Source organism: Equus quagga, chromosome 16, assembly GCF_021613505.1.
Source record: "Equus quagga isolate Etosha38 chromosome 16, UCLA_HA_Equagga_1.0, whole genome shotgun sequence".
NCBI classification, from domain to species: domain Eukaryota; kingdom Metazoa; phylum Chordata; class Mammalia; order Perissodactyla; family Equidae; genus Equus; species Equus quagga.
The window spans coordinates 16,378,196-16,405,155 of record NC_060282.1 but is presented as its reverse complement, the minus strand read 5'-3'; the positions used below and the strand labels follow the sequence as shown (position 1 = coordinate 16,405,155).

At 38.5% G+C, this 26,960-nt stretch overlaps 1 protein-coding gene across 1 annotated transcript in view; it reads left to right on the top strand.

Annotated features, from left to right (window-relative positions):
- The window catches only part of NSMCE2 (NSE2 (MMS21) homolog, SMC5-SMC6 complex SUMO ligase), a 225,959-nt gene that overhangs the window by 20,516 nt on the left and 178,483 nt on the right, over nt 1–26,960 (top strand). The window lies entirely within an intron of this gene.

Genomic DNA, 26,960 nt, shown 5'->3' with positions numbered 1-26,960 from the left:
CCGCCTGGGTTTTTCTAGACTCTTTCTGTTGGTTCTTCTTTTTTATGTTTGGAGCAAAGGCATGGGTTAGATCTCAGTGACCTAAAACGGTATGAAAATGACTACTACAGAAAAATCGGAGTTGGAATCACTCAAACAGATTTAAGAATTGGGCTAGCACTTTATCATATATCTGATCACTGCAAAGAATTAAGACTAGTTTAATGCTAGGCAAAGTAGAACAGACTTTAGGATCATTTTTGAAACATCAGGTTCTTTTTTAAAAAACATAAGATTTTATCTTGTGGTAAGCATAAAGGAACTTTTATTAGATTGGTGATTAGCAGTTGACACCAATTTGATTATTCTAGAGAAGATAATTTTATTACCCAGACCTATTTCTCCCTATTCTTTCTTTACTTTACAATTGAAATTATATATTTGTGTTCTATATAAATATAAAGCATTATTTATATATAGCAGCGCTGTCCAATAAAAATATAACATAAGCCACATGTGAAATTTAAAATTTTCTACTATGCGTCTTACTATGTAAGACGAAAGATGAGAAATTAATTTTAGTATTGTTTGATTTAGTCTAATATATCTAAAATACTATTTCAACATGTAATCAATATAAGAATTGTTAATGAGTTATTTTTACTTTTCTTGTGGTACCGGGTTCAGAATCTTACAGCATATCTTAGTCTGAACTAGCTGCATTTCGTCTACTTAATAGCCACAGGGGGCAGCTAGCTCCTATAATAGACTGCAGCAGGTACAGAGGTACTTAACTTTTCAGTGACTCTGTTCGAGGAGGGCAAGAAACTGTAAGAGTAGTTAAATCAGTTTGGCAACTTTTTAGCAGTTTTGGTGAGGATTCAAATCAAACCAGTGGGGTAAAATGAAATGATACTCTTGATTTTCTTTGTACTTGTCACTCCTCTACCACTGGTGTGATTGGTATTTTAGGTTTTTCCCAGAATTGTTTAACCAGCTTAAAATTACTTGCTTCTGGGTATCCTATTAATATTTGCCTCTGTTTGAAATGTCATATGCTAATTTGAACCCACACTGACAGTGTTTTCATATTTTGTAGCTGATGTGGTAAATTGGTTTCTTATGGGATTGGGCAAGCCAGGGAAGTGAAGCCTCTTCTAACTTCAGCAGCCAGAAGACTCTTGTTGCTGTAACCAATTAGCCTGTCAGCAGTTGGCCTTGGAAACGTTAATTTGCTTGTCCCTGAGTGCTGCTTTAGGCACTGGCTTTTTCTCTGTGGGTGGGAGTTTTGAACCCAATTTGGAGAAGGACTTGAGGCACTTGAGCAAGCTCTGAACAGATGTGCTCCTTGCTTGGCTTTTGCATGTGACCAGGTTGCAATAGGCACGTTCCTTGCATGAATTTCTTTGAAGGCTTTGTGGACTCAGACGCCTAGGCCTAGCCTGAAGGTGACAGAAAGCTTCATTTGCCTTTGGATCTACCTGTCCACTTCCTTCTAGCACCGTCTGCCATAATGATGGTTGATTGAAAATGATTTCATCACTTTTTCATTATATTTCTTAAATTTATTGAAAGAAGACGTGGAAGGCATCTGTTATCAAACCCTTTAGTTTGAAATTTATTATTACTGTTGTAGTGTCAGATCCAGAAGAAGGCAGCTGAATAAGTGAAGAGAAAGAAATGGTAGTTGGAAAAGTTGTACACGGTGAGAAGTTATAGGTGATACTCAGTAGATAGAGGAGGGAGAGAGAGAATATTTATAAAATTCAGAGTTACTGTCTCTAAACTGATGGTGGCAGCAGTGGTGGCTTTTACTCCAAGACAAAGATTTAGGTTTCCTTTTCTTTGGGGCAGTGGTTGGGCAAGGTAATTTTCTCCCTTTTTTGTGCAATACTGATTCAAAACATTTGAGTTTGGTTAGTTTTTACTTTTCTTAGATAATTGGCCTGTGCCCTCAAAAAGCTTAGCAGATAAGACAAAGATATACAAAGATAAGGAGAACTACATAGTAGTAAATGCTGTGTTCCAGATGAGGAGATTATGAGTCTTTCTGTCCCATTCACAACTTTTTACATTATGACTTAACAACCTCATTTTATATCCAGTAGGCACACATCTTTTGTAGACTGTACTTACGAGGCAACCTGATAACAGCAAACACACAGTGTTTTTGTGTGCCTGCTATGTTCTAAATGCTTTACGGGTATTCATTCATTTAGCCAGCCCTGGTCTAGTATTTAAGATTTGGCACTTTCCTGCTGTCACCCAGGTTCGTTTCCTGGTCAGGGAACCACACCATCTGTCTGTTGGTTGTCATACTTTGGTGGCTGTGTGTTGCTGTGATTCTGAAAGCTATGCCACTGGCATTTCAAATACTAGCAGGGACACCCATGGCAGACAGGTTTCGGTGGAGTTTCCAGACTAAGACAGACTAGGAAGAAGGACCTGGCCACCTACTTCCGAAAAAATTGGCTGTGAAAACCCTAGGAGTAGCACATCATTAGCAGTGGAGCATTGTCTGATAGAGCGTCAGAAGGTGAGAAGATGGCCCAAAAACACTGGGTAGGGTTCCACTCTGCTGTACACAGGGTCTCTAGGTAACATAATTAATTACTGTTTTACATATGAGTACACTGAGCCTTGAGGTTGACCAAAGACTATGTACCGTAACTCTAAACAGGTTATTTCACCACAATAACCTGTTTCATATTGGAAATACACATTAATTATTTATTCCTTGTCTATTCGCAACCCACTGTCCTTGTAAGTGTGACTTTTCCCTTCTCAGTTGCAGTAAGCTGTGAGGTAAGTCCTCTTACTGACTCAGTATTGCCTACGCCTGTGCTTGTTGTTGAGAGAGCCCTTTTGCTGAGCTCTGTCACCATTGTACCTGAAGATGAGAGTTCCTCATTAAAATAATTTGGAGAGTCCATTTCTATGGTAATTCTCATTATTGACTTATAAAGTTCCATTGCTGGGCTTAAAAAAATAAAAAGCTTTGCCTAGGACTATATTTATAAATCTTGATTCTCATGAATTGTCTCTATAGATCATTCTTGTTTGATCATGTCTCTAGCCATGACCAAAGCATCTGGCATTTTCTCTCCGAAAAATGGTATCTAGTAGTCTCTATAGCCATTTTAGACCACTGAGTGTAGTTTACAAGAATGTTCATGTTACTGGGTACACCCCTCCTTGCACTCTATATACCAGTTGTAGAGGCTGGGTCTAGTTCCACAGTATATGCTCTGTCAAGCCTCCTTGCCTTTGTGTACATGACTTCCTCTTCCTAGAATGTCCTCTCCCCGTTGGCTTCTTGGAAGGAACCTATTCTTCTTTCAAGGCTAAGCTTAAGTATCATCTTTTTTCTGCATTCTTTTCCCACCCAGACCAAACTGATCTCTTCTTTGGTTTCTCTGTGTTGGCTTTGCATTCATCCATCAAAACAATAGAGTACTTCCTTGCATTTAATTGTTTATAAGTCTACATTCCCACTACTAGATATGAGAGTTTGAAAAGGACAGTTAATAATATCCTGTTTCCCAACCAAGTTTTGGCTTTCTGTCTCTGTTGCAGCTGCCTGGCTCCGCTATAAATGATACATAAACGAATGGATGTGATTTGACCAGGAGTGGGCTGCACTTGACACACCCCTGGTCTAGATAAAAGTCATTTTGTGATAGTTTCTTTTTATATCTGTAGGGCCAGAATGGGTTAAATTTTACAAATCAAAATGTAAAGCGATGCCTGAAAAGGAATTGTGGAGAAAATAACAGAAACGTTCTTGCAAATAGCCTTTTTTTTTCTGGCCGGTTCATTAAATTACTGGTAGAAAATAATTTCTAATTTCACATAAAAGAGCATAATGTGATCCTTGACAGCTTCTATATCATGGATTTGTGAAAAATCTTACTTGTAAAGTTCTTCTAGAGTCGGCATGTCCAATTGAAGTTCATGTACTTAACTGTGTTTTAATTTCTTCCTTTCCGAAACTCTTTACATTTTCTAACGTTAGCTCCACAAATATTTACTAAGTACCTATCATCTGACAAGCAGTATGCTAGAAATGTAAAGATATGAAGATACCCTCAACAAATTTGTAGGTCTTGTTATAGATATTTTCTCCCTTAATAACCCTATGGAAATGAAGTAGACATTTGACAGATGAGAGAGTGGAAGCTAAAGCTGAAGCTCAGAGGGGTTAGGTGACTTGCCTGAACTCACCAAGTTTAGTTTGACCAGATGGTGCTCAAATCCAGAACAGCTTCTGCTGTGCTAAGTTGCGGACACACACTCCCCTCACCCCCATTCTTGTGAGTGTCAGCGTGTCCTCTGCCAGTCCTGATCGCCTTTATATGTATAGCTATGAAGTTTGGTGCACTGAATGAGAATCCCTCGTCGTGGGATGCGGTTTTGCTGTAATGAAATTTATTTCAGCAATTTCGTTTTTATCACCTTAAATTCACCTTAATGAGATGTTACCTATGGTAACCTAGTTTCTTTTTAATCCCTCCCAGTTATCACTCCCTCTGATCTCCATTAGTTCTTTTATTCTTTTGTTTGGTGACTTTTAAAAAATAAAATAACAGCTGTATTGAGAGATAATTCACATACCATATAATTCAAGCATTTAAAGTGTACGATTTAGTGGTTTTTAGTATATTCACAGATATGTGCGACCATCACCACATTCAATTTTAGAACTTTTTCATCACCTCCAAAAACAGAAACCTTGTACCCTTTAGCTGTCACCTTCCCATCCTTCCCCACTCCCCTCAGCCCTAAGGAGCCACTAGACTGCTTTCTGTCTCTATGGATTTGCCTATTCTGGACACTTAATGTAAATAGAATCATAATATATGGTCTTTTGTGACTGACTTCTGTCACTTAGCGTGATGTTTTCAAGGTTTGTCCATGTTATAGTATGTGTCAGTACTGCATTCTTTTTTATGGCCAAATAATATTCTACTGTATGGATGTACCACATTTTGTATCTGCATTCGTCAGTTGATGGACATTGGATTGTTATTATTAATAGATTCTTATTTGGATATCATTAAGAAACACTGCTATGAACCTTTGTGTACAAGTTAGTCCCTCACTGTAGTTTTCACTTGCGTTTCCTTGATGACCGCTGATGTGAAGCATCCTTTTATGTGCTTACTGGCCATTTGTGTATCTTCTTTGGAGAGGTTTCTATTCAGATCTTTTGCCCGTTTTCAAATAGGGTTGTTTCTGTTTATATTTTTGAGTTATAAGAGTTCTTTATATATTCTGGATACAAGTCTGTTATCAAATAGATGATTTGCAAATTTTTTTCCCATTCTATGGGTTGTCTCTTTACTTTCTTAATAGTATTCTTTGAAGCAGAGAAGTTTTTAATTTTGATGAAGTCCAATTATCTATATGTTCTTTTGTTGCTTGTACTTTTGGTATCATATCTCGGAAGCCATTGCCAAATCTAAGGTCATGCAAATTTATCTGTTTTTTTCCTAAGAATTTTATAGTTTTAGCTATTAATTTAAATCCATTTTGAGTTAATTTTTGTCACTGGTTTGAGTTAAGGATCCAATGTCATATTTTGGCATGTGGCTATCCAGTTGTCACAGCATCATTCTTTCCTCATTGAATGGTCTTGGTACCTTGTTGGAAGTCAGTTGACCATAGACACACAAGTGTAGTTTCGAACTCTCAATTCTATTCTGTTGGTGGAATTCTGTATGCCTGTCCTTATGCCTGTACCTCACTGTCTCGTAGCTGTTTATTTGTAGTAAGTTTTGAAATCAGGAAGTGTAGTCCTCCAACTTTATTCTTCTTTTTCAAGATTGTTTTGAATATTCGGGGTCCCTTGCAATTCTGCATGAATTTTAGGATCATCATATCAGTTTCTGCAAAGAAGCCAGCTGGGATTCTGATGGGGTTACATGAAGCTGTAGATCATTTGGAGAGTGTTACTGTCTTAACAATGTTAAGTCTTCTAATCCGTGACCATAGGATTTTTTTTTTTAACATTTATTTAGATCTTCTTCAATTTTTTAACAGTGTTTTCAGAGTATGTTTTACACTTCCTTTGTTAAATTTATTCCTAAACATTTTATTCTTCTTGATGCTATTGTAAACGGACTTGTTTTCTTATTTTCATTTTCAGATTCTTCATTGCAAGATCTTGTATCCTGCAGTCTTGCTGAACTCGTTTATTCTAATTTTTTTTAACTGGATTCCTTAGGATTTTCTGTAGACAAGATCATGTCATCCGTGAATAGAGATAGTTTATTTCTTCCTTTCCAATCTGGTTGCCTTTTATTTATTTTTCTTGCCTAATTGTCCTGGCTAGAAACTGCAGTACAATGTTGAATAGAAGTGGTGAGAATGGATATCCTTATCTTGTTCCTGATCTTAGGGCAAAAGCATCCAGTTTTTCATCATTTGGAGTAATGGTAACTGGAGAACTCTTTTCCTCCTACAACATCCTTCCAGCACCCTCTATTGAGAAAGCTTAACATCTTCACTGTAAGGAAAAATACTTAAAGCAGTTTCATCCATTATTAAGGAGTGTGTATTAAAAGGTGAATTTTAAGCTAAAAGGTGATAAATTAACTGGCACACACACAAATAAGTAAGTGTAATAACGCTTTAAAGGTGTTGTTATAAAAACCTATTTACAGGAAACAATGGGGGCACCATGGAGTTAGTAGTCAATTCTAGCTGAGGACCTTTAGGAGAAATTTCATACACGAGATGATGACTAAAAGATGAGTAGGTGTTCCCTGTCGAGTGGGAGAGAGTATTTCTGAGGGAAGCAGAGGTCAGAAGAGATGTGAAGAGCTTGGTGTCAAGATCTGTGAAGGGTCTGTGGTTTTACTGTACTTGAAAGCTAACAAGTTAGCCTGCCATAGTTTCATGGATGCTGGCAGGAGATAGGAGACTCTGGGGTCAGAGACAGAGGCCTTTCTCACTTTTGCACATAAGCAGTGTGAGTATCGTGTTCCCATAGGTTTGCCTTGCTGCCCTCCACCCCAAGTCCTTGTGGGGATGATATGGAAGGGCCCAGGGTGACGTTGCAGTGGGTTTGTGTCACAGCTGCAGAACCTTGAGCTTAGGGAATCCAGATTTTTATAATGGGCAGTAAACTTGCCTGACTTTTGTCCTGGAGGAAGACCTTATCTTTATTACACTGCCCTCTGCTCTGGAGGGAGACACTAACTCAAGTCTTCCAAAGCTTTGTTCCTTACACAAACATCCTTGAAAAGATAGTCTGGAATGAAAGGGCAGTTAGTGCCTCTGCTGACGAGATGTTCATAGATGTGTGAGACCCATGAAGAATCATTTCCCAACACCTGACATATTCAGGAAACTGCAAGTAGTTCAACTGAAGATTAGCTTCAGCACTTACTACATCAAGAAGATGTAATACATCTTGCAATGTAGGAAGGCCAAGGTTGCTGCTGGCTTCCTTTCTTCTCGTTTTGCCAAATAGGGCAGCACAATACTTTAGTTGGCTAGACAGATGCACTTAGGGCTTTAAGAACCATTTTGGAATCAAGTTACCTGAGTTCAAACTCAGCTCTGCCAGTTATTAGCATTGTGACTTTAAGTAAGTTTTGGTTTCCTCGTCTGTAAAATGGGGATAATACTATAAAATATCAACTAATGTCTACGGAGTATTTAACTGTGTCCACACACATCTCCCTTATTCCCACGTTATTTAGGTTGATGTGAGAATTAAGTAATGTGTATAAAATGCTATGCTTGGCACATAGCACTCACAATTTATTGGTCAGTTATTTTATTTTTGTTAGTAATTATTTGGGCCCTTTGCAGGTGAGAGAACTGGATCCTTTGGAGCTCTTGGCTCAGAACTAGTATGTAGAAAATTGGTGTTGTATAAATTTGATATTGTACAGATAGCCATGAGTTAAAATGTGAATTCTGTTATCTACTCACTGTGAGAGTTTGAACCAGTTACTTCACTTCTTTGAGCTTCCTTTTCCTTGCATGTAAAATATGGACAATATCTCCTTTTCACGAGTGTTGCTAGTTTGAGACAGTTTATAAGCTTTGTCATGCAGGATTTACTTCTCAGCCTGGCTGGTCAGTCTCTACACGTTTGCTTCAGTTATGAAGAGAATTAGTGGGAAAACAACTTAAAGCACATACCTTACTGTTGGGATGGAGAATGGCACCGAGATGTGACTTGAGTGAGGGCCAGTTGTGTTTGTGTGGTGGGGGAGGATGGGCATTATCTTCGTAATAGGATAAAAAGTGACATTTATGATCTAGTCTAAGAAGTAGAAATGTGTTCTAGTTTCAGAAAAATTAGTATGGGATTTAATTTCAAGCAAAAAGGATCAGAGCTCCTGTGGGGCAGACTTAAATAGACTTTTAAACCAGTTAAAGAAAGATTATGTAATCTGCTACATAGAAGATGCAGTTTTTGTTAGTGCTCCCTGTCATCTTGAAAAGGAGCCTTCCAGAGTTCCTAGGTATTTTTGGATTTTGTTGAGTTTAAAAGAATTACCCTGTATCTGCCTTATCTTTAGTCTCTCAATGCTGAGCTTATGAGGGCATTTGGATCTTGGCTGGAACTTAATACTGAAATGGGTAGTGTCGTCATCTACAACTTGTTTCTAGTTTTAAAATTTCCAAAGTGCACTCTGCACCTGTGTTGAGGTACTTACTAATTGGGAAGCAAGATACAAATAGTAGTTCCTCTATGAACCTTAGCAGTTTCATATGTCAAATCCCTGTAACACTCAGAAACCTTCTCTTAGACCCAGATGGATGTCAGAAATGACCATGCAAGGTCTAAGGGCTGTTTCAGATGCTCAGCTGTGAAGCAGTTTCTTTCCTTTCCTCTTTTATTTTTTGGTTAACTTAGTGTATGTTACAGTAATTTCCTTTTCATTTTTGTACTTAACACATATCTGCATCTTCACTCCAAAGATACTGTTTTTGCTTCTCATCCTTAGCACTCTCGGCCATATCACCAGTGCAGAACCCTCAAAATATAAGCAAAATCCTTCCCGTAATCCACTCCTCACATTTTAATATAGTTATAGCACAAGCAGAGCAAATGACTACCATGTAAACAGGGATTTTAACGTACTTTTGTTCTATATTTATTTAATGGTTTTGGTTGGTCCCAGTTGCACACCATGCACAAAAGATCCTTAGGAAAATATATTTCCCAAAATTTGATTTTATCTGTTAGAGTTTAACAGGTGACTGATTTCACTTCTCTTTTTCATTAAGGACACATTTTAAATCTAGATCTGGAAAAGAACTAAGGTTTAAGAAACAGGACAGGTACTCATACATTTATTAGAGGTATTGAGTATCATGTGCTGTCGTCACTTCTTTCCACTGATGACCCTTAGCAAATCCTCCCATCACTGTGCTTGCATGCTGTTCCTCGCATCAAGAGATGGAGTTTCTTGGGATAATTTGCTAAGTAGCAATAGATGAAATTGGGACCAGGAGTGGGGTTTGAACTCACATTGGCATTTGCCCATAGTGCTGTGAAACTACCTTAAAATTTAACGTTTTAAAACCACAAACTGTTTTTTCTTTTTTTCAATGTCTCATCATTCTGTGTGTTGACTGAACTGGGCTGAGAGGTTCTTCCACTCTGCATGATATCAATTAAGATGGCAGCCATTTGGGGGCTCCACTGGGTTGAAACTTGCAAGATGGCTCTTTTGCATGGCTGGCAGTTGGTGCTGACTGTTGCTTGGATGCTCACCTGGAATTGTTTACTAGAGCCTGAGGATTCTCCTTCATATAGCCTCTCCATGTGGTTTGGGTTTCTCCGAGCATGGTAGCCATTCCAAGAGGAAGGAAGCAGAAGCTGCCAGTCCTGTTAAGACCTGGCCTCAGAAGTCCCAGAATATCACTTCCACAGAGTCTACTTATTTAAAGCAATCACAGGGCCATCCTCAATTCATGGATAAAGAGAATAAATACTACCTCTAAATGAAGGGGGAGCATTCATATAGAGACCAAAAGGATTAATACTACCTGTGCTAGGTATTGGAAATATAGCAGTGACTAAAATAGATATGTCCATTGTGTACTGAGCAGAGGCTAGAGAGGATAGGAAAGGGCCAGAATGGGGGTTGGTTCTCATAAGTCAAATTAGGGAGTTTGATTTCAGGGCAGTAAGAAGCTATTAAAAAGTTTTAAAATAAGAATGAGATAACTTGTATTTTGCATTAATTCTCTGGCTGTAATGTGGGAAATGACCTCCTAAGAATGAGTCTGGAGGTAGGCCAACCAGTTGGGAGGCTGTTGCTGTGGTCCTCAGGCATTACATAATTGTGACTTGGACTCAGAAGGTGATATGGAGTTGGTGAGAAGTAAACAGATTCATAAGAGACAAAGGGAGGAATAATTGATGAAACTCAATGATTGATTGAATTTGGAAATTGAGGGAAAGGGAGTCACTGGTGATACTCACATTTCTGACTTAAGCATCCATGTTAACAGAGGCTCTGTGTTCTAATATGGTGTATTACTTGGCTATTGCTGTTGGGACAAATTAGCACATCCTTAGTGGCTTAAAACAACACAAATTTATTCTGTTAGAGAGCGTGAGGTCAGAAGTCTGAAATGAGTCTCACTGGCTAAAATCAGTAGGGCTGTGTTCCTTTCTGGAGGTTCTAGGGGAGAATCATTTCCTTGCCTTTTCCAACTTCTAGACGCTGCTTGCATTCCTTCCATGTTCAAAACTAGTGCTGGCCAGTTGAGTCTTTCTCATCCTGCATCACTCTGACATTAACTCTCCTCCTTTTCTCCTTTACTAATATGGACCTTTGTGATTATATTAGATGCACCCAGATAATCCAGGATAATTTGTCTCCCCGTGTCAAGGTCAGCTGCTTAGCAGCCTTATTTCCATCTGCAACCTTAATTCCCCCTTTCCGTGTAACATAACATACAAGTTCCAGGGATGAGGACACAGACGTCTTTGGGGGCCGTTATTCTGCTTACCACAGATGGGACCCCGAGGACAGGGATAAGTTTTTTGGGGGAAATGAATTCAGTTTTAGACATGTCTCCAAGTGGGATGACCAATTAGCAGTTTTCAAGTGGGGTGACCAATAAGTAGTTGGTCTTTGAGCTCAGGAGAAAGGTATGGATTTGAAAATAGCCTATACATGGAAATTGAAGCCATGTAATGAGGGCTTGCTGCTTGAAGTTTCAGACATGAGATTGAGAAGGAGCTGCTGGAGGGTAGGAGGAAATTTAGCAGAATTTGGTTTCAAAGAGCTTCGTAGTCACCTTTGTAGGTTATTATATCTTTGCCCTGAAAGAATCCTTAAAGATCTTTTTAACTCTATTTCTATTACAGATCAGGAAACTGAGGCCTGGAGAGATAAAGTAACTTGTCTAAGACTATAACTAGTTAATAAATATGCTTCTTGATTCCTACTTCAGTTTATTTGCCATAGTCCTACTTGAGTCCGTTTAATCTTTTCATTTTGAAGATAGTGTTGGGGAGAGATTTTGGCTGTGTGTGTGTGTGTTTCATCAGTATTCAAAATCCTGAGAGAGAAAGTTGCTGGAATAATGTTGCCTAACCAATGCCTTAGTTACATGCAAGTAAAATTCTTTATACCAAATAACAGCAGTTAATTATATATATTTTTTTATCATGTAGACTTTTCTAAATGCAGCCTCACTTCTTTGTGAAGTCCCTTTTTCACTTGGTTTTGTGCATACTCTCTCTCTCTTTAAGTAAACTCTTTATTTTGGAGTAATTTTAGATTTACGCAAGTTGCAGAGAGTGCACAGTTCCCACATACCCTCACCCAGTTCCCCCCGTTGTTAAGATCTTATTACTGTGGTACATTTATCAAAACTAAGAAACATCATTGGTCCATTACTGTTGACTAAACTAAATAGTAAACTCTAGTCCTTTTGGATTTCACTAATGTCCTTTTTTATCACATTGTCCAAGATTCAGTCCAGGATACCACATGGCATTTATAGTCATCATCTCCTTAAACGCTTCTTAGTCGGTTTTCGGTTTTTCTTGTTTTTCTCATAACTTTGACAGTTTTGAGGAATCCTGATTAGGTATTCTGAGAAATGTCCCTCAATTTGGATTTGTCATGATTAGACAGGGGTTATGTACTTTTGGACAGAAGATTACAGAAGTCAAGTACCCTTCTCGTCACATCGTACCAAGGGGGTACATGTCATCAACATGACTCACTGGTGATGTTGACTTTGATCACCTGGCCTCAGTAGTGTTTGTCAGGTCTCTTTACTGTAAAGGTCCTCCCCCCTCCTTCATATTGTTTTTTGGAAGCAAGTGACTAACTCTGCCCACACTCGGGGGGAGAATTATGCTCCACTCCTGGAGGGATAAATATTTACATGAATTATTTGGGATTCTTCTGTAAGGAGTTGTATTTTCCCTATCCCAGCTCCAGAATCAGCAGTTTCTCCAAGGAGCTCTGGTTCCTTTTATCAGAGAATGGTATTTAGAAACTAAGATCTGGGTACTGGGTGTGCTTATTGCTACCAGAATGTTACTGCTTCTAGGCCCTTTTAGCAAACAGAGCTAGCAAGTATATGTACGTATACCTACACATGTGTGCACACATATCTGTCATTGTTTCTGTGCCTGTCCATCTGTAGCTATAGTAAGTTAAACGTGTTCATACTGATGTCTTCAACTCCAATCTGGTACCACGTGGTCAAATGCTACTCTTCTTCCCTTGATTATCCGTAACTTCCTCTCCAACATTAAGAAACCTAGCTCCCAGTGTCTGCCATCTATTTACTTATCTGTTTGACCCCAGTGTACATGTAAAGCAGTTTCAGAATTATTATTAATCTGTACTCCACGACAAACAACATCATCAGCCAGCCGGTGTTTTATGTACACTTGGCTTTTTGTCTTTAGTCTTACAGTTTTCAGTCAAAACACTGTTTAAGGTGACTTAGGTCAGCTCCTTTTTCCCCCTACTCCCTTCGGTGAGGTTATATCAAACATTTGTGATACAGTTAAATTCCTGTGTCATAGTCTACATTCCATCCCAGGATCCCCTGATCCCTGATTGTTGCCTTATTGTTGTGTTGCATGCATTAAAGTTTTGTGAGTTAAATTTATAAGAGTTTTGATACATTGCAATCTCTTTTGAAAATATATAGTATTCTGAAGACATACTGGGACGTTTGCTGGCAGCAGTGCTGGAGGTGTAAGGCTGAGACCAGAATTGTGAATGAAGCTATGGTCAGGTTTATAGGTCAGCAATCAGGGTTAATGAATTTCCTGTGATCAGAGTCAGGAACAGCCCTTATGTCAGGAACCTTCAGGAGTGTCAAGGGTTTGGAGGTGTTGGGATTTCGAGGATCTGGCAGATCTCAAATATAAGGTAAAGAGTTGAATTATATCATTGCATCAGGATATAGATATTGGAACTTATCTAGAGGCAAATGGAATCTGCATGGAAGGACCGTATTAGGTGTACGTGGTACACAGCCAACAGGAGCAGCGCTGTGGTAGCTGCAATGAGTTCTGAAATGGGAAAAATGCTTGGAGATTATAAGTGCTTGAAGGGAGTGATTCTTTCTCTTTGAAACCCCTACAGAAATGTTTCCAAACTGCAGTCCTCAGCAGCCTGCCTTAGAAACACCTGGGATGCTTATTTAAAAATTGCAGAATTGGAGCTTCTGGAAGCAGAGCCCAGTAATCTGCATTTTAAACGAGTGTCCCAAGTAATTCTAATACACCCTGAAATCAAGAACCCTTGCCCCTATACTGAATGGTGGGGTGCTTTGCACAAAGTGGGTGTACCCTGTGTATTCACTGAGTTGAATTCCAGATCAGTTCTGACACATTCCAATTAGAATGTCGACTTTGCAAGTAATATTAATAAAAATATCTAATGCTGATTGAGTGTTTATTCTGTGCTGGGCTCTGTGCTAAGTGTTCTTTGTCAACTGGCTCATTTAATTTGTATGAAGAAAATACTATTATCCTTTCGTTAAGAAAGGATTGATAAATCTTCATTAAGAAGATTGATAAAATTAAGTTTAGGAAGCTTAAATAACTTGCCCAAGATCACAAAAAGTTCTTAAGTGGTAGAATTCAAACCCAGACAGTCTGCCGCCAGAGTCCATGTAACGACGTTGTGAAAGGTTTGCTTTTGTGGGTTCCTGCCATGCATTCCCATGGTTTCAGAGATAAATTAACCAATCTAAGAAAGAATAAGAGACTGCTAAAATCACACTGCCGTTTGGTGCTTCAGCAACTGAAATTTTGTGTGTGTTCGTTTTTTTACTGTGTTCAGTTCTCTAGGAAGCAGTGTTATAGTGATGTTCTTGAATCCTAAGAGGCATTTATCTTAAATCAATTTTAAAATTGTTAAAAATGGATGTAATAATTAAAGAAAATAATTTGGCAACATTGTATTCATGTGAAAAGTATAGTACTGTAGAGTATAAGAGTCAGATCACAGATTTGTAGACTCCGCCCTGAAATGGCCTCGTAGGAGGTCTTCTCCAAGTCCCTCTTACACGTGAGGTCACTGGGCTCTGAAAGATTAAGTTATTAACTCAAAGTCTCTGAACAAATTATCGACAGCCCTAGGTGTCCTGATTTCAGTCCAATACCATTTCTACTTTCATTCTACTTATGTCTTACTTAACTGTCGTTATGATAGTTATTAAATATTAAAAAATTATTACTAGAATTATTTTCAAAATCCGTTCCATTTGGGTGAACCTAATTAAAAGTTGCACATATGTTCACTGAAGGGTAACAATTTGTAGCTGAAATCTAGTAAATTTGGAAGGAATGTTGGGTGCAGTTGCAAAACTAGACGTGAGTAAATGACTAGGATATTTAAGTGGAAAAGTTTGTTTTAAAACAATGGCTTTTGTAGAATGTATTATTTATGGGACCTCACATTCCCTTTTGATTTTCTAGCTTAATAAAGGGACTAAATTAATTTAGGAGTATAAAAATAGGAGAACAGCTGGTTGAATTCTAGATTTATCGAAAACATGGATTTGAAGTAACAGTTCCTTTTTATATTAAAATTCTGTGAATTCTGAAAGAATCTTGGGGAAAAGACAATTTGTGGTTTTGGATCTCAAATTTTACCAGTCTTTAGAATCACCTAAAGGACTTTTAAAATACAGATTGCTGGTGGCCACCCCAGAGTTTCAGATTCCATTGTCTGGTATAGGGCCTGAGAATTTGCATTTCTAACAAATTCCCAGGAGATGCTGATGCTGCTGATGTGGTGACCACACTTTGAGAACCGCTGGATTGGAGAAAACAAATAATAAAAAGCAATCGTACTCTTGTGAGCTAATTATAGCCTGAAAGCTGGTTTCGCTGATATCTGTTACATAAGAAATTTCAGTTGACTCATGTTTCCGTAAATCCTTAATGATGATGCCAAGAGACGTTATAATATTTGAAATCCCTTCTGAGTCATTATGATAAGATTGTTATATTAAATTTGGCTTAAATTATATGGTAAAGTGTACTTTTTTAGTAATAGAGTTGTCTGAAAATTATGAATCTACGTGTGGAATACGTGAAGGTAACTCTCTAGTCACTCCACATCCCCATCAACACTTGATATGGGCAGTCGTAATTTTAGCCATTCTAATAAATATGCAGGGATAGCCGATAGTATGTTAATGTGCGTTATGAATACCTTTTCATGTGCTTATTTGGCATTCACCTCTTTGGTGAAGTGTCTTTCCAGATTCTGTTCTGATTTGTTACTGAGCTTTTTTTATTATTGGATTTTGAGAGTCCTTTATATATTCTGAATATATTTCTTTATCAGATAGATGACTTATGAGTATTTTCTCCTGATCTGTGCTCTTACTAGATTATTTCAAAAAGCATAAGTTTTTAATTTTGGTGACATCCCATTTATCAATTTGTTCTCTTAATGGATGTGCTTTCGGTCTTGTATCTAAGAAATCTTTGCTTAATCCAAGTTCCCAACGATTTTCTTTATAGCGTTTTCTAGAAGCATTATTAATGTTTTAGGTTTTCATTTAGGTCTGTGATCCATTATGACTAAATTTTTGTATATGGAGCAAAGTATGAGCATAGATCAAAGTTTTTTTGTTTTTGTTCTTGTTTGGGATTTTTTGGTAAGTGATAGCCAATTGTCCCAGCACCATTTGTTGAAAGGCTATCCTTTTTCCACTGAATTGCCATTGCTCTTTAATCAAATCGGTTGTCCATATATATATATATATATATATGTTTGTACTTCTGGACTCTATTCTGTACTGTTGGTCTTCCCGTCTGTCTTTGCCTCAATACCACGTTATCTGGATTACTGAAGCTTTATAATAAGTCTTGAAATCGGGTAGTGTTCGTTCTTTGTCTTTTTCAAGGTTGTTTTGGCTATTCTAGGTCCTTTGAATTTCCATATGAATTTTAGAATCAATTTGTCAGTTTCTACAAAAAAAGTCCACTGAGATTTTGATTGGTTGTGTCCTGCAGCCTGGAAACTCCCTCAAGATGGTAAGGTGGGACAATTATAGGTCCCACTTATGTTTCCAGTCACTCTTCTTCCTCTTCCTTGCATGATGTCTAGTGTCTTGCAAACTGTTATTTAGGTAGCTAGTTAGTTTGTTGCTTAAGGCAAGAGAATAAATTTAGTTCCTGTTATTCTATCTTGGCCAGAAGTGGAAGTCCTATGATAGGTTTTTGGTAAACATCAAAACCTATCATAGGTTTTGGTAAACAAGAGAGTAACAGACTTGTTCTTGAAAAGGAGAACTGGTAACAACATGGAAGAAGGATTATAGGGAAAAGAGATTGCAAAAGGAAATTACTAAGGAAGCAAATCAATAATCTGAGGAAGAAACAATCAAGATTGAAATTAAGGCACCTTAAGTTGGGAAGGAGGTAATAGTTAACTTGAGCAGCCCAAATTGGTAGAACTTGGTGACTAGTTCGATGTAGAGGATGCTCAGAGGGAGGAGTCTCAGATGACTTGAAGATTTAGGTCTTGCATGTGGTTTGGTTCTGTTTGGTTGTGGAGACTGGGTGCATATATGTGGGATGTGATTGATTGGAACCTCCCAGTCTCTCAATACTACTGCAGGGCCAGCCTTAGTGGCCTAGTGGTCAAGTTAGGTTTGCTCAGCTCCAGCAGCCCAGGTTCGGTTCCTGGGTGTGGACCTACACTACTCATCTGTCAGTGGCCATGCTGTGGCAGCAGCTCACATACAAAAAGAGGAAGATTGGCGATGGATGTTAGCTCAGGCGAATCTTCCTCCGCTAAAAAAAAAATACTACTGTAGTGTTACACAACCAGCTACTCATTGAATATTATAGTTCTTTATTTCTTACTTTGCAGCTCATTCTAATTGTTATCCAGAAACAGATACATTAGTGGGTGATAATTTGCATGCATTACAGAAATAGTTTACTTCACTCAACAAAGAGTTGTCTGAGCCGTTTTTGGTAGATTTAAGTGTTTATTGATCATTATTTCTTTGATAAAGAGGCTTTGAAAGCTGGCGAAACAGTATTGGGAGTCACAACTGATTTAAATCAGTTAAAATGAAAATACAACATCTTAGAAATATAAGATAAATAATGAGAAAAAATAAGAATTACCTTATTAAACCTCTGAGACATCTTTTCAGGAACTTGCCCTATATGGAGATACAACTATAAGGAAATATGCTGAATCAGATGGGGCAGTTATGATGTTTGTAGTAACTTATGCTAGATTTATTTTCTGAGCTATCAGTGATTTAAGTTTTAACAGATTGATTTGCCATTATTTTCATGAAATCAGATTTATTTTACTTTCCAAAAATAATAAGCATAGAAATTGTCTTCCAACAGATAGGAATATGAGATACAGTTGTTCCCTTCTTTTGTGATTGTGGTCCTTCCACTCTTCCCGTAAAGAAATGTTTCTTAGAACAAAATACGTCTCATTTAGACCAACATTTGCGAGTTAGGTAAGTAAGAGAAATTACAGTCCCTGTCATCACAGGTCTTATAAATCTAATTAACTTCTTATCAGATCTCCTTGAACTCATGTTTATAGTTTTTAAAGACTTAATTTCTGTTTAATTAAAGTGTACCTTCATTAACTTTCTATTTTAAAGTAGGCTGACCCATTTTTAATCTGTTCCCTAGTATAAATTTACTTAAAATGAGTACAGTGAAATGCTGGTCTAAGGTAGTTGCTATCTATGTGTAAGCAAAAGATCATTAACCTTTCTTTGAGGAGCTATGTCATTTATGAACTTATACAATATTTTTGTTCTTGATCATCCTAGTTCCTCTCTACCCTCTCTTTTATTCTTTTTAGTTTTAACTAGAGTGACTGCCCTGGTACAGTAGAGATGCTCTTTAATCTAATATGATAGATCTCGGGAAGGCATTTGGCAAAGTCTTATGATTTCCAAAGGGTGATGTTGAAGTAGTTGGGAGGATGGACTCTGTTATTTAATAGACCCCAATTTGAGTCTTCCCTCTACATATCTTTAGCTGTGTGACCTTGGTTCAAGGTACTTAACTTCTTTGAGCCTATTTTTCCCCCTCAAATGGGGATAATGATAGTGTCTTCTTCACAGAGTTATTGTAAAGATTAAATGAAATGACGCATATAAATTGCTTAGCATAGTGTCTGGCACATAGTAAGTCCTCAAGAAATGTTAGCTATTATTTTATATAACTTTTTGAAAGACAACTAAGAGAAGCGAGGTTGTCAGACTTAGGGACCACAGGAAATAGGGGAAGCTAGCTGATAATTAGATGACATATTGAAATTCAAAATGCCTCCCCCTGCTGAATGCAGTGGAATACCGAATTTCAGAAGCATGACCTTTAACAGTCTTTTCCGTCTTAGATTGGAAAACTCAGTGGTGCTAACGGGAAAGGAGAGGTCTGCCTTAATAGCAGTTTCTGTTGAGTTTTTTTTATTGACAAGGTTAAGCCACGATCATAGTGGTACACATGTAATAATAGTATTATCATAGTCTTCATTGGTAAACCCCATGGTTGTAATTATTGTTTTTTATTCTGGAGTTCATCTTTAAAAAGAGACACTGGGAAATGAGGCATCTTTAAATGAAGGCAGGTCAGCTTGGCTGAACGAACTTGACAGTCATTATCTATCCTGGAGAAGCAAAGACTTGCAGGGTAGGAGATATTCGGTAGCCACCTTGAGATCTTCGAAAGACTGTGATCTGGAAAGTTGACTCTGTGTGGGCCAGCAGGTAGCTCTTCTGTAGCTCTGGAGTTGAGAACCAAGATTCAAGTCCTACTTCTGTATTGAGGCATGACTTGAGTGGAATCGCTTTACCTCTCTGAGCCTCAATTTCCTCAGCCATATAAAACAGAGAGTAAAATCACGTAGACAGAGGTTATGAGGTATAAGTAAGTTAATATGTGTGAAAGAGCAATGCAGATTTATTGTTGTCATTTCCTAGAATTGTTCTGGGGAGGTGCTTAATCAGCTCTCTCTTTGGAAGGACTCTAATAATAATTAGAGCTGTTCAGCAGTGGAACAAGCTTTCTCATCACCCTGAGAGCCAAACAAAGGCCAGATAGTCATACCAGGGCTTTTTAGAAACTTCTGCATGGACTGGACATTTGTCAAAGCCCTTTGAAAGTACAGTGTTTCCCTAGTTCCCTTTTCTCTTCAGGGCCCCAGCACAGTGCCACGCCCATGGACTGTGCTTGGTGAATATTTGCTCAGTGAGTGAATGAAACTTTCTCCTCTAACACTGATATTCTGTTTTTTCTTTAGCATCATTCCTTTCTTGTTTTTAATATGTTTGTTTGCCTTTATGTTTTATCTTAGAATGTATGTTTTGACACTAAACTGAAGCAGCCACTCCCTGTTCTTTCTATTCAGGTACCTACTGAAGCCTAGGGCACTGGGAGAGTATTGACATGATTTTCAATGTGAGGCATTCTGAGAGTAGTTTTTCCTCAGGTTTGGCCATTTTTAACTCCTTATTTCTGCTACTTCTATAAGTGCTTTAATTTCTGTAGTCCTAAGAAGAGGATGCCTTATACATAGGGTATTTCCATGAGGTTACATTCCCAAGAGCCTCGTAACAGTGGTTGCCACTGAGAGGGAGTTTGGGAATTGGAGACACCACATTATTGTACTGTTTGAATTTTTCAAACATATGCTTGATTAATTTCTTAACTATATGCTTTATTAATTTTAAAAAGTAAGTGAGATGACTCCATGATTCAGTAGATACCAGCTCAAGTGAAATAGAAGATTTGTATTGGGAAAATATTGCAAAGTACACTTAGTTAACATAAAACAGCCTCCATTTATTGAGTCTGCTGTGTTTAAGACATCATGTTGAGTGCTTTACCTACTGTCTCATTTAATTTTCTCAGTATTCACATGAGGTTTAACACTCGCTTCCTTTTGTCTTTGCTGCCACAAATTCATGCCAGAGCTTTGATGCTGAACCAGAAGTCAAACCCAAGCTCTGTTTCTTAAGCCTCCTGGCTTAACTTGGGCTAGAACGTGGGCACAGCCAAGGACTTGAAGAGCAGAGAGAAATGGCCGTCATTGAAATTATGTTGGCTGAGAAATGCTGCTGTAAATATTGCTTCCTGCCTTGAATTCACTATTTCTTTCCAGTGTATCAGGGATTAGACTGGAAGATTAGATGGAAGAAATGGTTAATAAGGGTGCAGAATACGAGTTTGTTACATAAAAGACAGACTTGACCTTCAAGATTCAAGGGCCTTATAATAGGTAGCCAGATATCTACATATCTGTAGATATGTTTAAAAATGATAGTTGCCCATAGCCTGGAAGTCATAGTGCTTTTGATGACTGGTAGAGACTAGATTTTATCCAGAAACTGAGTTCTATGATTTTATGAATTTAATTCTTCATATAATTGACTACAAGCAATATTCTGAGTTATACCTTTACCATGGTATTTATAGAATATGAACTACACATTCTAAGGAAATATCTGTCTATATAATGAAAGATGGTCTTCATTACTCTGGGGTAGAACTATTGACTTAAATAGTCTCAGTCTCTCACTTTCTCTTAAAAGAAGGTAGTGTTTAGGAGAATTCCTTTAGCTAGAGAACTGATCGTTCATTACTCCATGACTTTTTCATGAAGCGTATTTTATTTATTTCTGTGTGGTAGTTCAAACACTGTAGCACATGCCTTGCATACTAACTTTATGTCAGACCTGAGGTCAGTTCCTAACACTACCGTTTATTAACTCTGTGACCTGGGGCAAATGATTTAGCCTCAGTAAGCGTCAGTTTCGTTATCTCAAAATTATGTTTGATAATACCTAATTCACATTGTTGTAACAGGCTAGGATGAGTAGTATGTTCAAAGTGCCTGGCATGTAGTCAGTGCTCAGTGAAGATTTAATCTATGTCTTTCTCCTCTGTTCATTCCTGGTGTTTCCATTTGACCATTTAAGCTCTAGATCAGCCTCTTTGGAGGGGCCTGAGGTCATTTGGTTAGCCTCTACCCAAGTCTGGTGGACATCTGGCACACACTCATCCTTTAGATGCAGTTCACATTTGCCCCCTCACCTGTCAACCTTTCTACCTTCTGTGGGCAGCGGTATCTGCTCCTTCTTGCTTCAAAGGATGTTTTCCGTCTGCCTGGCATGTAGTAAGTGCTGAATAAGCATTTGCTGGGTAAATGAGTTTCTGGACAGTAGTAGTGTGGAGGGGTGTGTTTACACAGCTTCTTGTGGAGCACTGCAGTTTTGTGAGTTCAACGTAATGCTTTGGTCTCAAGTTAATGAAAACAGCTGAGAGAGTGAAGGAGCTGATCTTCACTTGATACTTTGTGGTTCTAAGGGCAGATGCTTTTGGCATTTAGACTAAGTACATTTGCAGCGCAGTTATCCATTGGGTAATAATTATAATAGATAATATTTTGTTAGTGCTTACAGTAGACCAGGCCCTGTGCTGATCGTTTTACCTGCATTTTCTCATTTAGCCCTCCTATCAACTTTATGAGTTAGATACTGTTATTGTACCCATGATACAGAAGAGAGAAACTGAAACTCTAGTAAAGTTACTTGCTAAATGTTACACGGCTAGCAAGTAGTATAGCCTAGATTTGAATGTAATCTAATTCTAGAGCTGGCTTTTTGAGTTACTATATTTTATAATTTCCCTCCTCTGTGTTATTATGGTAAGAAAATTGTATAGGTGGGTAAAGATGATTATAAAGGTCAATATTTCTCAAAGATTCCCCCCCATATTCACTGTGTTTGTAAAAGAACCAGTTGCTTAATAGCTGGTGTCATAGATGTTACACTCTCCACTTATTTCTGGTGGGAGGCAGTTTCTAATGTGGATTCAGTTTTAATTTTACCACATGAATATCTGTGTGGAGGAATAATTATGACTGAAGTACACTGTAGTGCGAAGTAACCAAGTTTCTATTAAATATCGCGCAAGCAGTGAGTAAGTCATTAAATTCGACTCCTGATGAATATATAGTGATTGCTTAATACTAGGCTGCCAGGGAAAACATAGACACACACCCACTCGTAGAGGTACGTGTGTGTGTAATGTATGTTGCTAGAGATAGTTGGAGCTGTGTTTTAAGAGAGGAAGGGGTTTTTTTTTGCAGAGGGAGAGAAAGGCAGTATAGTGTATACTGTCATTTATTTGAGTTTGCCCAAAAAGAAGACACTTCTTGTTTACAAAACATAAAAGAATCAAGTTTTAGTTTGAAGAGATTGGGAAATATTTATTCTCTGTTTCAGAAATAAAATCCCCCTACCACATGTCCCATCTGTTTTAGGAAATTCAAAATACAATCAGGCGAGTCCCTGCCTCCTATCCTTTCCTCCTTCTTTGCCAAAAGGGACACGTATACTTTATGGCAGTGAATATTTATCAGATCCTTCTGAGTGTATGATTCATGTTGAGTTGGAGTCTGCAACCCCATATGAACACTAAATGGCTGCTTTGTCTTAGTCTGGTGTTTGACTAATAAAATGCATGGAGTTGAATTTAATCAACTGTATATAACTGGCATTGTTCCTGTTCAGACATGCCTGCACATGACTTTGTAGAATAAAAAACACCTGATGCTGCCATTTTTATTTGTTTAGGACAGAATTTCAGGAAACAACTTGGCCATGAGCAAAACTGTGCAATTGAATTAGGGACAAAAAGTTGGAAGGGCTCAGTGGGTGAAGTTTGTCTTGAGGATGTGTCTCCCTAACACACACATGCACATATGTCCTAGTTGCAAAGGTAAAGTAGTTTTATGGACCTATAAGGCAGGAAGCATTTGGTCCTATTCTGGAGATTAGGGAGGAGTCTGGAAAAGGACCTTGTGGCTAAAATCACAGGGAACAGCAGAGCAAAGCAAAAAGACATCTGGTAGTGTAGAGAGGTAGCACAGAGATGTGTTCCGACTTGCCAGGGAGAAGGAAGAGTAGGTGTCTTCATTTTCATGTCTGTTTCACTGAAGGCAGTTCTAGTGAAGACCTGAGGGATGATGAGGGAACTTATTTGGCTCTGGGTACTGTGTGCTCCTGGACCTGTTTCAGCTGTGCTTCCCAAACCTCAGGGCTAGGCCTCGGGGAAGGGAGTTTATTTCTCTCTAGTGCATGCCTTAGGCTGCAGCTATGGTACAGCTGTGGCTTGGGAGGGACCTTATTTAGAATAGTTGGTCAAGAAGCTGCATCTCTTAGGTGCATCACTAACCCTCCATTCTCACTGAACTGGTTGCTGGTCTGAAACAAAGCCTTGACTGGTCTATTGACCATGCCCACCTGGACTTGGGAAAGATAAGATAAAGAATCTGCCAAGATAAAGAATCTATCGGAGATAAAGAATCTCCTGCTCCCCCATTTTTAACCTGTGGCCCAGAAAATGGCATTATACTGAACAAATAAGTATGAATAGACCCTAAACAATCTTGGAACTCACCCTGAATAAACTCTCATGAGTCCGTACTGTGCCACATAAGAATTACTGTATGCTGCAGGCCTACTACCTACACTTTTTAACCACAGAGGACCTGGAATTTGTCTTATATGAGTCTGCCTGCATCTGTAAAAATACCTAGTGTATCTCCTCTCTTTCTCTCCTGTCTCAGACTTAGCTCTTCTCCCTCATTTTGCTCCAGTCTTTCACATTAAAGACAACTTATATTGATTTTTAGTTTTTATACTGGTAATCATTTTGCTTTCATATTTGTTCCTACCTCAGCTATCATCTTCCTCTCATTGGAGTCTCATAAATTTTGTTTTAAGTTGAATTTGATTGCAATACTAAATATTCCATTTCTGCATGGTGTCCTACTGATCATGTAACTTTAGTGCCTATGCAACACTTCAAAAAGAGAGAATACTGGTAGTGAGAATATTGCTGTTAGTGCGTTTTGACTTTGAGTAACAGATGACGTGTCTAATGAATAGTGTGGCTGCTTAGATTGCCTAATTATAGGTGTGTTGGACTTTAGGGAAATCATATGCAGGCCAATTGCATCCATTCAGGTACTTTTTATGTTGTATAAATATCAGAGCACTTTGGTCTAAAGAGAAGCCCTCCTTCCGTGATTAGCATTCTGTATTTTTCTAGGCTTTGGCACTGAAGCGGAAAAAACAAAATGAAACCAAAACCATCTTTGAAGAATAGGTTTAGTTCTATGGCCCGTCGTGGTCTAAATAACACTTAAACGTTCTTCGGGTTCTATTAGCAGTCCATAGTGTTTGGGATAGTGCTGACCGGGGTCCCTGGGTACAGACACACTGATTTGTAGGAGGACAGCTCTGGGACTGGCATACTTACAGAAACAGTTATAATTCTGTGATGTGAATCAGAAATTATCTGTGCCCTCTGGACTTGATTTACTAGGGTGGGAGTGGGGGGACATATTGCAGCTGGTTGTTGTACTGACTTCTTGGAACAGTTTCTTAATTAGTGTGCCAGATGGGTTACACAGGTCTCACAGAGTCACCGACTTCTCTCCACGAGCTCCATGTATTTATTGGCTTGTAAATGAATGTTCCAATATATCACTTAGGTTCATTGGATTAACACAAGCAAGGGTTGATTATAATAAATGCTTATCGAATGGCACATCAAGGAAATGCGAATATTCCTAGACTCCCCAGGGCATGCTTGGCCGGGGAAGGGCAGTCAATAGCATGGATAATAGAAATGATTTTGGCACTGGGCTCCACTCAGAAGTATCTCCGTAGTGTGCATCCTTCCAGGACTCCTCCCTTCCCCTTAAACGTCTCTCTCCTGCTGCCCTTGCGTGCCTGCTGCTTCCATCTCGGTTGCTGCTGGTGCTCTCGATCTAGTGCAGCTTTGACTTCTCAGCAGCTAGAGCTTAGTTATTCTAGCATTCAGTGACTTGGTTGCTTTTATAGCCCCTCCAGTTAGCCTTGCTGATGTGAATGGTCACTCTCTTCACCAACATTAAAATTTAGTAGTCTTCTAAACGGGCCAAATCATTTTCTTTTCGTTGTCGGTGTCTTCTACTTAAGGAATTTGGAAAAGCTTTTCCAGGACCAAGCCTAATAGCATTTGACTGGTGTTGGCCAGTGTCCTACCTGAAACGGATTTTCTCCCCCATGAGGGTTGGTTCCCTGGATATTCATGGAGGAGTTGGAGGTGCTTGTCGTTCTCGTGTTTAAGCCCCTTTTAGCACAGGTTGGCAAGTGTACAAACTTTGCAGCTTGGAAGCCTGAGTTGGAGGCCTTGCTCTGCCACTCACTACCTTTATTTCTTCGAGCAAATTCCTTGAACTACTTAGTGCTTCAGTTTTCTAATATGTAAAGTGGGGGTAAAACTACCTATCTCTTAATGTTGCTGTGAGTTTAATGTAAATGTGGTATGCTCGGTACAGTCTTGGCACACGATAAAATGCTTACTAATTGTTAGCTACAGCTGCTATTATTATATGTATTTTTTTTATTGTCATTACTTTCCATGCTTTATCATCTGCACCAATCTTCTCTAATGCCAGGCTTGCAGAGGTGTGGTACAGTAGTATTTTCCTCTCTGGAATTGTCATTCTGTGAATTTTAACATCCTTTTATTACTGAACGGAAGTGGGTTCCCTCCTGGTAAGTTAAATCAGACTCTCCACCAGAACTAGTTGTCTCACAAAGTAAAGTATATTTGCAGCAAAGGGGACCACGAGGAATCATTTCCAGAGTCATGGTGGCCCCAACGAAGGGAAGCAGGGGCGTTTTATTTTGGATGGGTAATGAATATTCAAAAGGAGAGGTGAGTATTCTCTTGTGCAGGCTCAACTGCAAAACATGCTTCCACACACACTGCAGGGTAGAGTAAGAATGCCTAAGTGCCTCCTGGAGAGATCTTAGCATTAGAAATAAGCCGAAGGTCATAGGCATCCTCTTGTGGTGAAGCTTGGGCTGGTTCAGGGAGGTTGGTGATTGCATCTCCTTAACAAAAGGAAACAAAAACAATTTGGAAAAACAGTTAAAAGCTTCCAAACCCACCCTTGAGTTCCTCGGGGCAATTAGCCAGTGACAATTTGTGTGATTCTGTGCCTCCCTCCTCCCAGCAGTGCTGGTGCCAGCCTTTTTCCTATGGAAAGATCACAATGAAAATAGAATATGCAAATAAGCTTATATCATACGTCTTCTTCATATTTTAATTCAGTTGAATATCTGAGGCAGGACAATTTATAGTTTGGTGAAAGTTTAATTTCCAAACTTATTAAATAATGACCATATAAGAATATTGAAGGAATAGTTGCTGTCATTCTTTGTTGGCTCTCAAGAGCACTAAGGCATCATTCTTGCCCTCAAATGGATTAAAATCTGTTTGGAGAAATGAGATATATGCATATAAGAAGACAAGATTGTTTATGGTTAAAAGTCCCAAAGTATCAAGTATAGTTGTTAAGATAAATTAAGTGAGATCTAAGCTGGTATAGTTTGAAAGCAGCTGGTGCCTACGCTCAGCCCTTGAAGGATGAGTAGGATTTGGTTGGTGT